Source organism: Notamacropus eugenii, chromosome 4 (assembly GCF_028372415.1).
Source record: "Notamacropus eugenii isolate mMacEug1 chromosome 4, mMacEug1.pri_v2, whole genome shotgun sequence".
Taxonomy (NCBI): Eukaryota; Metazoa; Chordata; class Mammalia; order Diprotodontia; family Macropodidae; genus Notamacropus; species Notamacropus eugenii.
Genome location: NC_092875.1, coordinates 231,789,198 through 231,809,597, shown reverse-complemented (window position 1 = coordinate 231,809,597; position 20,400 = coordinate 231,789,198). Strand labels below are relative to the sequence as shown.

Genomic DNA, 20,400 nt, shown 5'->3' with positions numbered 1-20,400 from the left:
CTCTCAGCATTCATTCCTAAATCTTTGAGTTTCAACTTCTCTCCCTTCCTCCCTCCCTACACATCCCCACTATAAAGGCAAGCAATTCAAGATAGACTATAGATATGTAGTTATGCAAAAGACTTCCATAATAGCCATGTTATGAAAGACTAAGTATATGTCCCTCCATCCTATCCTGTCCCCCATTTATTCTATCCTCTCTTTTGTCCTTATCTCTCCCCAAAAGTGTTTACTTGTAATTACTCCCTCCTCCCATTTGCCCTCCTTTCTATGATTCCCCCCCACAGCCCACTTATCCCCTTCTTCCCTAATTTCCTGTAGTGTAAAGTAGATTTTCATCCACATTGAATGTGCATATTATTCCCTCCTTAAGTGAAATGTGATGAGAGTAAGCTTCACTTTTTCCCTCTTATCTTCCCCCTTTTCCCCTCCATTGAAAAAGCTTTTTCTTGCCTCTTTTATGAGAGATAATTTACCCCAATTCCACTTCTCCCATTCTCCTCCCAATATATTCCTCTCTCACCCCTTAATTTTATTTTTTTAAATATGATCCCTTCCTATTCAACTCACCCTGTGCTCTTTATCTGTATGTGTGTGTGCGTGTGTGTGTGTATAATCCCTCCAACTACCCAAATACTGAGAAAAGTTTCAAGAGTTACAAATACTATCTTTCCATGTAGAAATGTAAACAGTTCAACTTCAGTAAGTTTCTTATGATTTCTCTTTCCTGTTTACCTTTTCATACTTCCCTTGATTCTTGTGTTTGAAAGGCAGATTTTCTTTTTAGCTCTGGTCTTTTCATCCAGAATGCTCAAAAGTCTTCTATATTTCATTGAATTACCATTTTTTTCCCAGAAGTACTATACTCAGTTTTGCTGGGTAGCCAATTCTAGATTTTAATCCTAGTTCCTTTGATTTCTGGAATATCATATTCCAAGCCCTTTGATCCCTTAGTGTAGAAGCTGCCAGATCCTGTGTTATCCTGATTGTATTTCTACAATACTTGAATGTTTCTTTCTAGCTGTTTGCAATATTTTCTCCTTGACCTGGGAACTCTGGAATTTGGCTACAATATTCCTAGGAGTTTCGCTTTTTGGATCTCTTTCAAGAGGTGATTGGTGGATTCTTTCAATATGTATTTTGCCCTCTAGAATACCAGGGCAGTTTGCCTTGATAATTGTATGAAAGATGATGTCTAGGCTCTTTTTTTGATCATGGCTTTCATGTAGTTCCATAATTTTTAAATTGTCTCTCCTGGCTCTATTTTCCACATCAGTTGCTTTTCCAATGGGATATTTCACATTATCTTCCATTTTTTTCATTCTTTTGGTTTTGTTTTGCAATTTCTTGGTTTCTCATAAAGTCATTAGCTTCCATCTGCTCCATTCTAATTTTTAAAGAACTATTTTCCTCAGTAAGCTCTTGGACCTCCTTTTCCATTTGGCTAATTCTGCTTTTTAAAGCACTCCTCTCTCTGCACTCATTGCCCTTTTGGACCTGTTTTGTCAGTTGAGTTAGCCTATTTTTAAAGGTGTTATCTTCTTCAACATTTCTTTGGGTCTCGTTTAGCAAGCTGTTGACTCACTTTTCATAACTTTCTTGCGTCGCTCTCATTTCTCTTCCCAACCTTTCCTCCACCTCTTTTACCTGATTTTCAAAATCCTTTTTGAGATTTTCCATGACCTGAGATCATTGCATATTTACTTTGGAGGTTTTGAAAGCCTTGACTTCCTCTGAAGCTATCCATTGTTCTTCCTCATCTGAAAGGATGGAAGAAAATACCTGTTCACCAAGAAAGTAAACTTCTATAGTCTTATTTTTTTTTCCCTTTTTTGGGCATTTTCCCAGCCAGTTATTTGACTTTTGAGTCCTTTGTCAAGAGGAGGGTATGATCTGGGGACCTGTAAGTTCTCAGTTCTTCCAAGGTGGCACAATCTGTGCACTGGTCTGGGAGCAACCAAAAACTTTTCTGCCCAGAATCTTTGAGTAGTAGAATTACCTCTCCACAACTACCTCCAGCTCAGTTATGCCAGCACTCCTCCTCACCCCAGGACTGTGTTCAGGGCTGAGATTCAGATCAGTTACTCAATTCCTCAGGGGCTTTAGGTGGAGGGCAGGGCCACTACTCAGGGCTGAGGTTCAGAGATCAGCGACTGAAGGCTACACAAATGGATGCTGCTGTTGCCACAACTGCTGCAGCTGTTGCTACTGCTGCTACTGCTGGGGGCCAGGGCTAGGGAAGGACCTTGCTCCCTTCTCACCCAGTTGAAAAAGCCCTCTCACTGACCTTTGAAGTTATCTTTGGCATTTGTGGGTTGAGTGATCTGAGAACCCATGCTGCTGCTGGGGATTCTGCCCCTGAGGCCTGTTCCATTCCTGTTCCTCCCTGTGCTGCACAGCCAAGGCTGGGCTGCACTCTTCTCCACATCTGGTGCAATAGACTTTCCTATTGGCCTTCCAGGTTTATCTGGGTTACCTTAGGCTGTAAATCTCTTTCACTCTGTTCTTCTATGGCTTCTGCTGCTCTAGAATTTGTTGAGAGTCATTTTTTACAGGTTTTTTATGGACTGTGGAGGAAGAGCTAGAGTATGTGTGTCTTTCTACTCCACCATCTTGGCTGCACCAAGGTGTTATTTTCTTTAGCATTTTTTTTGGGGGGGGGGGGTCTTCTTTAGCAAGCTGTTGACTTGCTTTTCATGACTTTCTTGCATCACTCTCATTTCTCTTCCCAATTTTTCTTCCATCTCTCTCACTTGATTCTCAAAATCTCTTTTGAACTCTTTATTTTGGAGGTTTTGGATGAAGAAGCCTTGACTTTGATGTCTTCCTCTACCAGTATGCTTTATTCTTCCTCATCCGAAAGGATGGAAGAAAATACCTGCTCACCAAGAAAGTATCCTTCTGTTCTTATTCCCCCCCCCCCTTCCTTTTTGGGCATTTTCCCAGTCAGTTACTTAACTTTTGAGTCCTTTGTCAAGTGGAGGGTATATTCTAGGAACCTATAAGTTCTCAATTCCTCCAAGGTGGCACAATCAAGGGAGAGGAGTTTACTCCTCTCCTGGCCAGCTCTCTGGTCTGGGAGCAACCACAAGCTTTTCTGCCCAGGATCTGCAAGTAAGGTTCTCTCTCCACAACTGCCTTGAAATCTTAAGGGACTCAGTAAGATCAAACTGTTTACCTTTCTCTATGGGAAGATGATACATGCATCTTCTAATAATTTTATCATTATTAGGACAGTTAGAAAAATTCTGGGTGTGACAGTGAGTTGTTTATATTGGGATGAGGTTAAAAAAAGAATAAATAAGAAAGATGGGTAGCCTGGAAAAGAGTAAAGGGAGAGGAAGAGTGGGGAAAATTATCTCACCTATAAATAAGGTGTGAAAGGAATACCTTTTATAACAGGAGAAAATACTGTGTGAAGGTGGTGGTGGTGAGCAATGCTTGAACTTCAGTCACATCTGAATAGGTTCAAAGGGAGAAAATGTATATTCATACTCAATTGGTAATAGAAATCCAACAGGGAAACAGGAGGGGAAGGGATCAGGAAAAGGGTAAATGTTAAGAGAGAGGGCAGATAAAAAAAGACAGTGGTCAGAAATAAAAGAGACTTTAGAGGAGGGACAGGATAAAAAGTGAAAGACAAGGATAAACATAAGAAAATAGGATGGAGGGAAATGTACAATTTGAAATTATAATTGGGAATAGGAACAGGATGAACTCACTCATAAAATAGATATTTTTATATAATAAATATAATAATGTTATAATAATATCATTATTAAATATAATATATAATAAAGTAGATAGCAGAATGGATTAGAAACCCGAATACCACAATATATTGTTTGCAAGAAATATACTTGAAACAGAGAGGCACACACATAGTTAAAATAAAGAGCTGAAACAGAATTTATCACGCTTCAGTTGAAGTAAAAAAAAAAAAAAGGCAGCGGTACAAAGCAAAAGGAAAAATGGACCTATTTAAAAAGGATGAGTAAGGAAACATGCATCTTGCTGAAAGGCACTATAGGCAATGAAGTAATATCAGTACTAAATAAAGATGCAGCAAATGGTACAGCATCTAGATTCTTAAAGGAAAACTTAAATGAATCATGGGAGGAAATAGACAGTAAAACTATACTAAGGAAGAACCTCAACTTTCCCCTCACTGAGCTAGGTAAATCTTAACATAAAATAAATAAGAAAGAAGTCAAGAAGATAAATAGAATCTTAGAAAAGTTAGATATGATAGACTCCTGGAGAAATATTATTGGGTATACAAAAAAATAAACCTTTTCCTCAGTTGTATATGATATCTTCACAAAAGAATTGGCCCTATGTTAGGGCATAAAATCTCACAACTAAATGCAGAATAAAACAGAAATATTAAGCGAATCCTTTAAAAACCCCAAATGCAATAAAACTACATTTAATAAAAGGCCACAGAAGCATAGACTAAAAATTCATTGTTAACTAAATAATCTAATCCTAAAGAATAAGTGAGTCAAAGAACAAATCAAGCAAACCACCAATAACTTCATGAAAGAGAATGGCAACAATGCGACAACATTCTAAAATCTGTGGGATTTAGCTAAATAGTACTTTGGGAAAAAATTATATCACTAAATGTGAATGATATGATATCACCCATAAGTAAAAGAGAGAAAGAGGAGATTAATGAATTGGACATACCACTAAAACAAAAACAAAAAAAAACTAGAAAAAGAACAAATTATAAACTTCCAATTAAATACCAAAATGGAACTCCTAAAAATAAAATAAAAGATTAACATAATTGGAAGCCAAAAAAAACCCAACTAATAAATATAGAAGTTAATTTACACAAAAACAATAAAATAAACTATTGGTTAATTTGATTAAAGAAGGAAGAAAACCAAACTACCAGTATCAAAAATGAAAAGGGTAACTACACCACCAAGAAAGATGAAATCAAAAAAATTATTAGGAATTATTTTGTTTAATTATATGCCAGTAAAACTGATAATCTCAATGATTGGATAAATATTTGCAAAAATATAAACTGTCCACATTAGCAGAAAAAAGAAATAGAATACTTAAATAACTTTATCTTATACAAATAAATTTAAAAAGTCATAAATGAACTACCAAAGAAAAAATCCCGAGGGCCAGATTGATTCACAAAAGAATTCGACCAAACGTTTAAGGAACAATATATCCTAATACGTTATAAACTATTTGAAAAAATAGGAAAGAGTAAGGAAGGAAGGAATCCTACCAAATTTCTTTTGTGATACAAATAATGTATTGATACCTAAAACAGGAGGAAAAAAAACCGAGAAAGAATTCTGTAGGCCAATTTACTGAATGTGTAACAATGCAAAACTTTTAAATAAAATACTAGCAAGGAGATTACAGCAATATGTCACAAAGATCATATATTATGACTAGGTGGGATTTATATCAGGAATGCAGGACTGGTTCAATATCAGGAAAACTGTCAGCATAATTGACCATATCAGTAACAAAACAACAAAAATTATGTGTTTATCTCAATATGTTCCGAGAAAACTATTGATAAAAAAACTAAAACACTCATTCCTATTAAGAACACTAAAAAGCATCAGGATATCAGAATCAATGAAGCCTTTCTTAAAATGATTAGCATTATCTATCTAAAACCAAGAGTAAAAGTTATTTGTAATGAGCATAAACTTGAAGTCTTCCAAATAAAGTCAGTGGTAGAGCAAGGATGTCCATCATCACCACTATTATTCAGTATTGTCCTAGAAATGCTAGCTTCAGCAATAAGGAAAGGAATAAAAATAGCAATGAGAAAACAAAACTATCATTCTTTGCAGATGATATGATGGATGCTTAGAGAACCTTAGAGAAACAACTGAAAAGATGGTGGCAACAATTTTACAACTTTAGCAAAGTTGCAGTATATAGAACCTCACATAAGTCATTAGAATTTCTGTATACTGTGAATAAAATCTTGAAGCAAAAGAGAATGAAAAAGAAATTCCATTTAAAGTAACTGAAGACAATACAAAATACTTGGGAGTCTATTTGCAAGACAAATGCTGGGAGCATATGAACAAAATTAAAAAACACTTTTCATACAAATAAAGACAAATCTAAAAGATTGGACAAATATCAACTGATCATGGATAGGGCAAGCCAACATAGTAAAGATGACAATTCCATTTAAGTTAATTTAATTATCTAGTGCCATACCAATCAGATTGCCAAAGAATTATATTATTCATCTAGAAAAAAAGGGTAACAAAATTTATATGGAAGAAAAAAGGGTCAAGATATTTAGGAAATCATTTATAAAAATGAGAAGGAAGGTGACCTGGAGTTAAAGATTTCAAACTATATTGCAAAGTAGCAATCATCAACAGAATGTGGCATTGGCTAAGAAATAGAGTGGCAGATCAGTGTAATAGATTATGTAAACAATTGCTGTTGTTTAGTCATTCAGTGGTGTATGACTCTTAGCAACACTGTGAACTATAGCACACCAATATTTTCCATGGTGTTTTCTTGGTAAAGATACTGAAATGGTTTGCCATTTCCTTCTCTAGTAGATTAAGGCAAAGAGAGTTTAAGTGACTTTCTCAGGTTTACACAGCTCATAAGTGTCTGGGCTCATATTTCAACTCAGGTCTTGACTGACTCCAAACACAGTGCTGTATGCACTGAGCCGCCTAGCTGCCTCCAAGGCAGTCAGAGATTATTTGACTTGCCCAGGATCACACAGTTAGTAAGTAAGTGTCTGAGAATGGAGTTAGGTCTTCCTGACTCCAGGCCCAGTGCTCTCTCTTCTGAGCAGTCTAGCTACTTCTAAGATACACAGTACATAGTAGTAAATGATCATCATAATCTAGTGTTTGAAAAACCAAAGGTACAAATTTTGGGGACAAGAACTCATCATTTGACAAAATTGCTAAGAAAACTAGAAAGTAATTTGGCAGAAACTTGGCATAGACCAATATCTTATACTGTATGCCAAGCCAAGGTCAAAATTAATAAATGATTTAGAGGTAAAGAGTAATATCATAAGCAAATTAGTGTAGCATGGAAAAACGTGCTTGTCAGGTCTATGGATGATTGAAAAGATTATGCTCATACAAGAGATAGAACAGATCACAAGAAGTAAAATAGATAATTTTGATTACAGGCAATTAAAAAACTTTTGTACAAAGAAAACTAATTTATCCATAATTAGAAAGAAAATAGGAAACTGGGGAAAAAATTTTTGCAGCAAGTTTCTCTGATAAAGGCCTCAAATATGTAGGGAACTGAGTTAAATTTATAAAAAATAGAGCCATTACTCAGTTGAACAGTAGCTAAAGGAAATGAATAGGCAGTTTTCAGAAGAAGAAATCAAAGCTATCAATAATCACATGAAAAAATGCTTTAAATTACTACTGACTAGAGAAATGCAAATTAACAGAACTCTGAGGTACCACTTCACACCTATCAGATTGGAAAATGGACATAAAATGAAAATGACAAATATTGGAAAGGGTATGGGAAAATTAGAACACTAATGCATTGATGATGAACTTGTGAAGTAATCTAACCATTCTGGAGAACAATTTGGAACCATGCTCAAAGAGCTGTGGAATTGTATATTCCTTTTGACCCAACCATGTCACTACTAGGTCTATATCCCAAAGAGATAAAGAAATTGTAGCTCCTTTTCTGGTAGTTAAGAAATCAAGGGGACACCCATCCATTGGGGAGTGACTGAACAAGTTGTGGCTTATGATTTTGATGGAATACTGTTGTGCTGTGAGAAATGATGAGCAGGATGGTTTCAGAAAAACCTGGGAAGACTTATAAAAATCCATGCAGAACTGAGTTAGCAGAACCAAGAGAACATTGCACATAGAACAGAAATACCATAAGGATGATTAGATGTGAAAGATTTAGCTATTCTGATTAGGAACCAATTCTGATCCAAGACAATTCCAAAGGGCCCGTAATGAAAATACAATCTACTTTCACAAAGAGAACTGATAAAAGCATACCTTTTTTAAAAAAAAATTTTTTTTCATATTTTACATTTTCTCTGTGTTTTCTTTTGCAACATAGCTAATATGGAAATATGTTTTGCATGAATTTACATATGTGACTGACATAAAATTTCTTGCCTTTTCAAGGAGGGGTAAGGGAAGAGAGGGAATTTGGAACTCAAAATTTAGAAAAAAAATTATTAAAAATGTTTTACCTGTAATCAGGAAATATTAAATGAAATAAATAAAAAATGTATTTTGAAAAAGAAAGGCCGTAGGAAGAAAAGGGGAATGTGTGGTAGGCAAATACTGTCCAAACTGCCCGATAATTGCAGTGATGTTTTAAAGCTGCTAAAATTATATGTCTATGTGACAGCTTGCTAACCACGAAATAGAAGTTAGGTTAAAGTAATGGCCAAAACTAAACTTCTACATTTTATAAAAATGAACCCTCTTCTGAACCACTAATGTATTCTTGCCAACATAATCCTCTTTCCTAAAGCCATAAACTTTGAACAAAAATAAACTTTGCCTAGGCAATATCCACTAAGCCAAAGACATATTTTGTGAAAACTTAATGTTATGTAACTGAGGTAGAAATTGCTCATTCTACCTGTCTTATTAATGTATCTATTGAGTAAACTTTTTCACTCAGTTAATAAGATGAAGATTAAATGACAGTACAATTCAATGGAGTCAGGACTGATCAGATAGCCAGACCAAAAACAAAACAAAAAACCGAATGATTCAATGTCACCACAGCAGAGGATCTCTAGTGAAGTATTCCAGGGGTCTGTGGTAGGCCTTGTGCTATTTAACATTTTTATCAATGGCTTGGGTAAAGGCATAGATCATTATTAAATTTTATTAAATATTATTAAATTATCATTAAATTTTCAGGTGCTATCAAGGTGGGAGAGATAGCTAATACACTGGTCAGCAGTGTATAAACAGGATTTAAAGGGATCGTGGCAGTGTAGGGTATTTGTTTGTGTTTGTCCGTTATTGAAGAAGACCATGCCATCAGAGAAATGATGACATGACTTGCATTTGACTTTGTTTTGAGTGAGGGAGGGCTGTGCAAGTCACCAGCCTCACTTCTCTAGAACCGATTGCATCAAGAGACCTGATATTCCTCAGGATGACTGGGTATTGGGTAAACTTTAATAAAATGAAATTTTAGAGGAATAAATTATTTTTAAAAGCATTATTAGGTAATACATGTCAAATGCTGTGCTAAGCTCTGAAGATCCAACAGAAAGCAGGATGGTCCCTCTCTGCTCTCAAGAATATTGCATTTTAATAGAGAGAGAGAGAGAAGAGAGAAAGATAACACATACATAGGATAATTCAGCCACAAAGTAGAAATGTAACATATACTGGTTCATTTGTTTCAGTTGTGTTAGATTCTTTGTGACCCTGTTTGAAGTTTTCTTAGCAAAGATACTGGAGTGGTTTGCCGTTTCCTTCTTAAGAGTATTTTATAGATGAAGAAACTGAGGCAAGCAGGGTTAAGTGACTTGCCCAGGGTCACACAGTTAGCAAGTATCTGAGGCCAGATCTGAACTCAGGTCCTCCTGACTCCAGGCCTGGCACTCTATCCACTGTACCACTTACCTCCTCTAAAGCTGTATGCATGGGTTAAAAAAAAAAGTAATCACCAAAGAAGAGGATTGGTGAGGGAATGTATAGATAGCAGGTTGCCTGAAAAAATATCTGTGGCCTTTGGAAGAGTAGAATACAAAATTCATATGTAGTGTGATATGGTAGCCAAAAGTTAATACAATTGAGAAACAACCTCCAGAAAAAAAGGGAGGTCTACTCTGCCCTCATTGGGCCTGTAAAGTATTTTGTTCAGATTTGGGTACTACAATTTAAGAAGGTGTGATGAGCTGGAGAGCTTCTAGAGAAGGAGGTAACCAGGAAGGGAAAGAGCTTTGAGTCTATGTCCTATCAGTACCAGTTGAAAGAACTAAGGATATGTGACCTGGAGTAAAAAATAAGACAGAGGGTGATATGATTACTGTCTTCAAGTCTGGAAGGTCTTTCATACTTAAAGAGGGAGAGATTCATTCTGCTTATTCTTAGACCAGCAAACCAGCAGCAAGGTGAGAGCTGGAAAGAGGCAACTTTGCACTTGATGTAGGGGGGGAATTTCTTAACAATTAGCACCACTCAGAAGTGGAATAGGCTGTCATAAGAGTGAGCAATTTTTCCCTATTTGGAGTTCTTTAGCCAAGGCTTAGTGGCCCACTTATGTTGGGACCAGATATGTTATAATAGTCTTTTTGTGTGTAGGATGGACTAGATGATGGATCAGCAAGGACCCCAACATACACAGGAGGGGCTGTTCTTAGATATGCTTTTCTAAAAGGAAAGCAACTTTTGAGGGGTCAGCAATCACTTAGGCACATGTATCATTCACTAATTTCAGGAGGAAAAATCAGCACCCTGAACTTCAGAGAAAATACAAAGAAATAATCATCAAAAGGGCTTCCAACTGTTTCATCATAAGCAATATATGCTTCACAGATCAACAGACAGATCTGACTGTCTGACCATTAGATACATAGTTACCAGAGAGGGAAGCACCAACATCTGGGTTTTCAAAGCCCTGGGGCTCCTTGGAGGCTGCCCAGAGTCTCATCTGACCAAACAAACACTTCCAATGAATAAAGCCCAAAGTAAAACCTTACCTCAGGGTATTTATATACTTTTCAGAGTCAGAGGGCATCACAACCCTTGAGAACCATGCATTAGAAATTAACAAAAGGTGTGGGCCTCCTCTAATCAAGCTTGCCTTTAATAGGGCAGGCCCATTAATGGATGGGAAAGATCTTTAACTCTCATTAGCATTACAGACAACCACAGAATTCCCTTCCTACACTAACATAATGTGATTCTATAACTCTTAAAATGTTAAGATATAGGATTAATTAATAAATATTCACAACTAAAGGACAGTATCAATGTCATTTACCTGAATTAAGGAAATACCTAAAAGATTTCCCCACATTATAGATTGCAACAATGGACACCTTCCAAATACTTAGAAACATACATACAGGTGACCAAAATCATACAACAGAAGTTCACTAATATGATATGAAATAATATAATGCAATGCAATGCAATATAACGTAATATATACGTATACCTATTAAGTGCCTACAATGTGCCAGACACTGTGTTAAGTGATGGGGATACAATAAGAAAAAGAAAGTACTTCCCTCAAGTTGCTTATAATTTAATAGAGGAAGCAACACCTCAAAAGGAAGCTGAAACACAGAGGTCAGGGAGGGGGAGAGAAAGTACCAGAAATGGATTCAAGATGATAGTGGAGTCAAATTCAGGGAGTACAACTGGTGATAAAGGAATAGTTGGCTGGGCTTCTGACATTGCTTTAAATGAACATTTTGGGAGGAGTTTTTTGCTCTGTAGTTCTCCAATCAGAGGGCAGAGGCAACTGGAAATACTGATGAGGTGTTAGTACCAAAGCTGAAGCATTCTCCATGATGATGAATTTTTTGATGATAAGATTATAAACCAACAGATGATAAATCCATATGCTACAAATATGAACCCCAAAATACATGAGAATTCAACAAATAAACTCTATTGGAATTAGACTATCATTACAGATGACACTCTTATCCATGATTGCGTAGACAAAACATTGAGTCTTTAAAAAACAAGACAATATTTTCAATAGCACCACACCAAATACTCATCAAAGCATTTATTAATGGTCTGTAGTATACTAGGCATTGTTAAGTGCTAGGAATACAAACACAAATGTAAAATGATCTCTGCTCTCAAGGAATTTACATTCTGTAGTGGAGAAGGACAGACAATATGTTCATACGTATGTATATTCATAATAGCGACAAAAGAGTAGATTGGGTATTAGCTGGGAAATGAGGTAAGGTTTCACGTAGAAAGTGGTACTTGAGCTTTCTTGAAGGAATCTCAAGTAGGGCTTCTAATAAGAGGCAGAAGTAATGAGGATGCTTGTTTCAGACATGCAGTGTGGAAGGTTCAGAGACTGGAAATGGAGCACTGTGAATGAGAACTCATAATAAGGTACAGAGTAATTAAGCTGCTTTTAGAGAATAACATAGAGAGCCTTGGCTTTCTAATTAACTCTCTATGTTATTCTCTAAAACCAGCTTAATTACTCTGTGCCTTAGTTTATCTCCTATAAAAGGAACATAATAGTAACTACTCATGCTACTAATCTCACAGTAGTGTTGTGAAATTCAAAGGAGATGGTGAGTACAAGACATTACATAAATTATAACTACCATTCTATCATTAAAAGTCATCAGCTTTTACATTCTAGAAATTTTACTTTGGTAATTTAGATAATTCTAACTTGTCATAATTGCTTAATACTCAAAGTTTTGAAGACTGATTTATTGTTCTCATTAAATAATTGGTAATGGTACCATGTTCACTAGGAAAGAGGAAGTGGGAAAGATGGGCTGTTCAGGTGCCTTGGTTTGAATTTGATGCTTTATTGGAACACCTGAATGTTATGCCATGCTACCAACATGAAAGACAAAAGTTTCTTGGAATTTGAGAGATTATCAGGGTATATTCTACATCAGCACTCTAAACTCTAGAACCTAAAGGTATTATGTAAACATCATAAATGTATCTATAGACATGACAATATATAAAATCTTACATAGATCCACCACAACATGGCAAAGAAACATTGGTAACACACTGCATACAAATTTGTTCACATTCTTTCATTCTCCAATAGATATCTACTAGATTACTTGAATTTCCTAAACAATAAAGAGTTAACCCTTAAGTTGTTAGAAGGGTGGTACAGCATTCTAGCATGACTATGCCACATAAACCCTGCCATCCCACTGAATTCCTTGGGGCAGGCTAAGGGAAAAAAAAATCACATTTCATTTAGGGAGATTTATGTATGTGGATAATTAAATTTAGGGAAAGGGTATTTTATTATGTGAAGTTCATTTCTGGAATAGTAGGATCTTGGGACTTGATTCAAATTCCACTAAATGTGCTGACAGACCTAATGTTTAATTCTAAATAAAAACTATAAAATTCTGCTGAGCTAAAAAATAGGATATGAAGAGTCTGCCCACAATTAAAACCTGGTACCATGTGATATGGGAGGTGATAATACAAGATCAAGTGCCTTAGTAGACTTCAGTGCATTTGTACCCTACCAGGCATTTCTTAGGATGTAAACTTTCACCCAAGAGAATAAAAGCGTAGGGCAAAAATTTTCAATTATGATCATTACCCTGTAAACATATCAAAGAATGCTGTAAATCAACCAGGTAACATGCACAAAATAAAATGAAGTATATTATCTTCAGTACATGTTATGTTACATAACAGCTATTGAATTCCTGAGTTAGGTAAAACAACCTATATTATGTTTCTTTTAATATCGATAGTTATAAGTTATAGATTTTTTAAAAATACAGATATTTAAAATATAGGTATTTTAAAAAGAAGCAATCCAATTTTAGAACTCTGAAAGTTTGATTTTTTTGAGCAGCAAGTAAATGCACTGATTTCAGTTTAAAAAGGGAGAAGGATGCTCAGTAAGAAAGTACTTTAATGAAAGTTCCACCTCTTAATAGCTGAAGTTTTAAGGTATAAAACTTGGGTTTTCTAAAATGTCTTTTCCAAGTTAGAATAACAAAAAAAATCTACAAAAGAATTTGATAAGCTATCACACTTTTTATACCACAAACCCAAACCCCAAAAGGTTCAGTCTGCTAGGAAAGTTGCAACTAATATGGGCATAATCAGCACAATTCAAGTCTTAGATTGAAGCCAAAGCCCAATAGGTAATCACATGACTTATTTCAAAGAATCACACAAAAATGTGTGCAATCCTGCCCTCTCCAAACAATGTTACCTGTTCATAAGCTATTTTCCCCATCTTCTGTCCTTTCCCTGCCAAGTCCCACTGGAAACTTGAATTCTGACAATGAAAACCATGCCCTTAAGTGAGCTTTTTCTGCATTTTGCTATCATCCAAATCTCTGCCTTACTTTCCGACCATCTCCAAGCCACAGCATCAAGGATATACCTATCTCCAGCCCATTTTCCAATTCTCCTCTATTTGTTTTCTTCTTCCATTAGAATGAAAGCTCTTTGGAGTCAGGGTCTATATTGCTACTCAATTGCATCAATAGACATGGTAAGCAATTAATAAATATGGATATATTGATAATTTTCTCTCTCTCCCCCTCCTTTCCTCCTCTCTTTCTTTCTTGCTTCCGTCTTTCTCCCCCTTCCGTCTTTATTTCTCTGTGTTTCTGTTTCTCCCTTTCTCACACTTCTTCCCTCCCTCCCTCTGCCTTTGTCTCTCCTTGGGTGTCTCACTCTGCCTCTCTTTCTGTCTCCATTTTTCTTTCTCTCCCCCCACCTCCCAAGGAACCTATCCTTCATCTTTTATCTGAGAGAGCTAGGCATATCATTTGTTATCAAGATATTTTAATGTTGGGGGCGGAGCCAAGATGGCGAAGTAGAAAGACGCACATACACATAGCTCCAAACACACAAACCACAGAATGGCTAGAGGGGACCAAGCCAGGGCGAATTCTGCACCCAGAGACCACGGAGTATTGGAGTGAGGGAGATTCCTGCTCCGGAGAGACCTGCGGACCTCTCACGGGGGGTCCTTCGCGCTGTGGACTGGGCACCGGGACGGGGAGCGGAGTGCGGCCCTGCCGCGGCTGCGACACTGAGGGGAGGAGATCCGAGAGGGCTAGGGGGACGGGATCTCCAGCGGCGACGCGGGTCCCCCCACCCACAGAGGGACCTGCAAACCTCACGCAAAAGGTCCGTCATGCTGCAGACGCAGAGCCCAGCCCGGACCTGCGGCAGCGGCCACGGCTCCGAGAGGCACAGATCTGAGAGGGCTCCGGAGGCGGGATCTTCAGCGGCGGCACGGCGCCCCCCACCAACAGGTGACTGACAGGGGTGGGTGAGAGAGTCTCTTTGGCGGGTTGAGAGGGGAGTGGGGTGCCCCCAAGGCTCGGGCCCCCCTGGGAGGTGGGGGCTGAGAGGCGGCTGCGGACGGGGCCCCCCAAACGGGCAGGAGCCTGGATCCATTGTGGAAGGTATGTGAATAAACTCCCAGAGGGAACTATGCCTGAGAGGTGGCCCTGCCCCTGACCACCTGAACTTAATTCTCACACTGAATAGCAGCCCTGCCCCCGGCAAAAATCCTAAGGCGGGAAGCAGCATTTGAATCTCAGTCCCGAAACACTGGCTGGGAGGACCAGAAGGCGAGGTGGGTGTGAGGAGAACATTCAGAGGTCAGGCCACTGGTTGGAGAAAATGCCAAGAAAAGGGAAAAGAAATAAAACTATTGAAGGGTACTTTACCAGAGAAAAGACACTTCCTCCCTTCCTTTCTGATGGGGAGGAACAATGCTTGCCATCAGACAAAGACACAGAAATCGAGGATCCTGTGTCCCAGCCCACCCAATGGGCTTGGGCCATGGAAGAGCTCAAGAGGAATTTTGAAAATCAAGTTAGAGAGGTGAGGAAAGACTGGGAAGGGAAATGAGAGGGATGAGGGAGAAGCATGAAAAGCAGATCAGCTCCCTGCTAAAGGAGAACCAAAAAAATCTTGAAGAAATTGGCACCTTGAGAACTAGCCTAACTCAGCTGGCAAGGGAGGTGCAAGGGGCCAATGAGGAGAAGAATGCTTTCAAAAGCAGAATTAACCAAATGGAAAAGGAGATTCAAAAGCTCACTGAAGAAAATAGATCTTTCAAAACTGGAATGATACGGATGGACACTAAGGACTTTTCGAGAAAGACATATCTCAGAACGTACCGCCCAGATTCGAAAAATGGAAGATAATGTGAAATATCTTATTGGAAAAACAACTGACCTGGAAAATAGAATCAGGAGAGACAATGTAAAAATTCTGGGACTACCTGAAAACCATGATCAAAAGAAGAGCCTAGACATCATCTTCCATGAAATTATCAAGGAAAACTGTCCTGAGATTCTAGAACCAGAAGGCAAAATAAATATTCAAGGAATCCGCAGAACACCGCATGAAAGAGATCCAAAAAGAGAAACTCCTAGGAGCATTGTGGCCAAATTCCAGAATTCCCAGGTGAAAGAGAAAATATTGCAAGCAGCTAGAAAGAAACAATTCAAGTATTGTGGAAATACAATCAGGATAACACAAGATCTGGCACCCTCTACATTGAGGGATAGAAGGGAATGGAATAGGATATTCCAGAAGTCAAAGGAACTAGGACTGAAGCCAAGAATCACCTACCCAGCAAAACTGAGTATAATACTTCAGGAGAAAAAATGGTCTTTCAATGAAATAGAGGACTTTCAAATTTTCCTGATGAAAAGACCAGAGCTGGAAAGAAAATTTGACTTTCTAACACAAGAATGAAGAGAACCATGAAAAGGTGAACAGCAAAGAGAAATCATAAGGGACTTACTAAAGTTGAGCTGTTTACATTCCTACATGGAAAGACAATATTTATAACTCTTGAAAGATTTCAGTATCTGGGCACTGGGTGGGAGTACACACACACACACATGCACACACACACACATACATAGAGACAGAGTACACAGAGTGAATTGAAGAGGATGGGATCATATATTAAAAAAAAAATGAAATCAAGCAGTGAGAGAGAAATATTGGGAGGAGAAAGGGAGAAGTTATATGGGGCAAAATATCTCTCATAAAAGAGGCAAGCAAAAGACTTATTAGTGGTGGGATAAAGAGGGGAGGCAAGAGAAAAACATGAGGTCTACTCTCATCACATTCCACTAAAGGAAAGAATATAATGCACACTCATTTTGATAGGAAAACCTATCTCATAATACAGGAGAGTGGGGGACAGGGGCACAAGCAGGGTGGGGGGGAGGATGGAGGGGAGGGCATGGGGAGGAGAATGCAATACGAGGTCGACACTCATGGGAAGGGAAAGGACCATAAGAAAATAGAAGTAAAGGGGGACAGGACAGGATGGAGGGAAATATAGTTAGTCCTATACAACACAACTAGTATGGAAATCATTTGCAAAACTAAACAGATATGGCCTATATTGAATTGCCTGTCTTTCAAGGGGAAGGGGTGGAGAGGGAGGGAGCTAAGGAGGTTAGAACTCAAAGTGTTAGGACCAAATGTAATGTTCTTACCACTGGGTAACAAGAAATACAGGTCAAGGGGTCAAGAAAGCTATCTGGCCCTACAGGACAAAAGAGAAGACGGAGACAAGGGCAGGGAGGGAGGATAGAGGAGAGAGCAGATAGGTCACAGGGCCAATTAGAAAGCTCGGGTTTGGGGGGGGAGGGGGAAAAAAGGGGAGAAAATTTGTAACCCAAAATTGTGTGAAAATAAATGTTAAAAATTAATAAAAAAAATAAAATAAAATTCTTCAGAACCTGAAAAAAAAAGATATTTTAATTTTGTATCAAGAGCACTGTTATTAAGTATTTATTAAAGCATCAACTAAATGTCAGGTGGAAAAGCTTTCATTCTTGTTTTCATTTTTATTTTTTCAGCAGAAACTGTCATTGCTATCCTTTTCTTTTTGAGAAAATTCAGTCTACATGGTTTAGGTAAGTGGTTATTGGATGAATGAAAAAAAAATTTTGCTCTTGATATCCCATATCGGAAATGTTTTAACAATTATGCTCCAGAAATAAATGAGAAATCATTGACATTAACTAAACATATTCATGCAGAGTGTCTCCAGAAACATTACTGATATTGATATGTAATTTTGTGTTTCAACTCAATTCTGTAATTTCTGTTTATGACTTGCCAAATGGCTGGTCCAACTGAGAGGTTTTAAAAACAGAATGAAGGATTTTTAAATAATTGTTAAATACACAAAAATCCTTTTACAGCAGTAAAATTTTGTTTAAATGACAATTTATGGGAAAAAATGTTCTGAAAATGATATGACAGAACACAAAAGTTGGATATACAACTGGTCTCACAGCCTACTTCTGCCATCTCTGTAGAAATTGCAAGTACTTTTTGGAGTCTGGCTTGAATCCAAGCAACAGTTAATTGTATTTTCAGAAGTGTAGATACTTTCTAATAGTCCTATTAGGTGCTAGTTCTAGGTACCATAATTGGTATTTGGATGCCAAACTTGAATGTCAGAAAAGAAGCTGGAATTTGCTCTGCATAGATACCATAACAACATAAAAAATGATTTCTGTATGCATTGAAAATGCTTTTGATGCCTGCCATAGGTATGCACTTCAATTCTGTTATCTCAGGATTACAGATTTAGAATTGGAAGAAGGAAATCTATCAGTCGTCTAGTCCAACCTCATGTTAAAGAGGTAAAAATATTACCAAACTGCCTTGCTGTGTGAATTTCATTGCAGAACCTAGATGGAAACACATTGTCTTTGAGAAAAACAGAAAGCATAACCTCATGGGCATGCAGTTCCTGCAGAGACAGAAACTAGATCTTTATTACACTCCAGCCAACCTATTTGTCTCCCAGATACATAATATTACATCTCTTGCCTCCATGCCTTTGCTGGGGATTGGAATGCTTTTATTTCTCACCTCTGCTTAATTTCGTAGTTTACCATAGGTGCCACCTCGTGCAAAATATTTTCCTGATGTCCTCTCTCCCTCAGATGTTAGTGCTTGCCACACCACTCACCTGACTTTGTATTTACTCTATATAGATTTTTTGGTTATACTTATCAGAGTACATGGCATTTTCCCAGAATAAAGATTAAGGTTCTCATAAGTGAGGACTATTCCATTTTTGTCTTTGTATTCCTAATGCCTAATATAGGCCTGGAAGACACTAGATACAAATTAAATGCTGGTACAATTGAATTAAATTGAATGGAATGTTTTCATCCCTTGCATGCTAGGTTTTCAAATTATTACTAATTGAAAGCAGAAAAGTGAAAGTTTAGATGTATATGAAGAGGATACCTTTTTGTTAATAAGCAATTTTTATTAATTCAAGTTTAGCTGTTGACCTACTTCAAAAATGTCAGTTATCTTTAGTGAGTATGAAGAAAGATGCACATGAAATGAAAGTACAAACCTGTCTCGTTTAATGACTAGAAAGAGCAGTGGAGTTAGAAGCAGGAGAAGTAAGCTTTCTAGGTCTGACTTTGCCATGGATAAGCTATGTGTTGTTGGCAAAATGATTTTCCAATCAATAGGCCTCAGTTTTCTATTCTGCAAGGTGAAAGCTTTGGTCTAATAATCTCTGATTTTGTTGTTATTGCTGTTCTGTGATTTCAGGCATGTCCTGCTCTTTGTGACCCCTTCGGGGGTTTTCTTGGCCAAGGAACTGGAGCAGTATGCCATTTCCTTCTCGAGCTCATTTTGCAGATGAGAAAACTGAGGCAGAAAGTTAAGTGACTTGCCCAGCGTCACACAGCTAGTGTTTGAGGCCAGATTTGAATTCACAAAGAGTAATATTCCTGATTTCAGACTTGATACTACATACTACACCACACTGCTGAGCACCAGCAGGGAGGGAGGGAGGGAAAGGGAGAGGGAGAGGAAGAGGGAGAGGGAGAGAGAGAGGGAAATGATTACATGACTTATAGTTGACTGATTTGAGTGAGAGAGGACTGTGCAAGGTTACCAGCCTCACTTTCTCCTCACAAGCCATCTGGCATACTTATATCATAGAAGTCATGGATCCATTAGAGTATTGTAGTATTACAAGTTTTTCAAAGCATTCTTTTCTTCACCAAAATCCCGTGAGGTAGGTAACATCAGTATTGGTATCCTCAGTTTACAGAAAATTAAAATGAAACTTAGAGAGCCTTGCTACTAGTTACAGTTATTAAATGTCTGAGATGGATGGCCTGATCCAGGATGTAGTCTACAACACCTTAAGAAGAATAGGTTTCAGTCAAATGGCTTAAAATCAGCTTTTGCACAAAGATGTGTACAAATAGCCTTAGAGCAAGAAAAAATAATTCATCAATTCTATCCTAGTGACTGAAAAGGTCAAAGGATAGAATTCTAACAATTCTAGAAGCTACATTCAATACTTCCCTCTGTCTGAATTGCAATAGAACTAAAAGAAATATTTTTCAATGAATTTAAACATCTAAGAAGGTACTATGTGTTTTCAAAGTGCAATTTTAAATATAGTAATGATAATATCTCACTTATCTATGGTACAATAGCATCTATTAAATTTTTTCTTCACAACAGTTCCATGAGTATGAGCACTGCCATTTTTAGTAAAGGAGACAGATTCAGAGAGTTTATATAATTTTCCCAGAGTCAAATAGTTAATCATTCTTAGAACTAGAATTCCAGACCAGCATTATTTCTGTTATACCACATTTATCTCAGCAATATGACAACTGTGTTTAGTACATGATGCTTA

General features: G+C 37.5%; 1 protein-coding gene across 9 annotated transcripts in view; it reads right to left on the bottom strand.

The window, feature by feature from the left end:
* Nucleotides 1-20,400, bottom strand: part of PIEZO2 (piezo type mechanosensitive ion channel component 2) — a 533,986-nt gene that overhangs the window by 377,775 nt on the left and 135,811 nt on the right. The window lies entirely within an intron of this gene.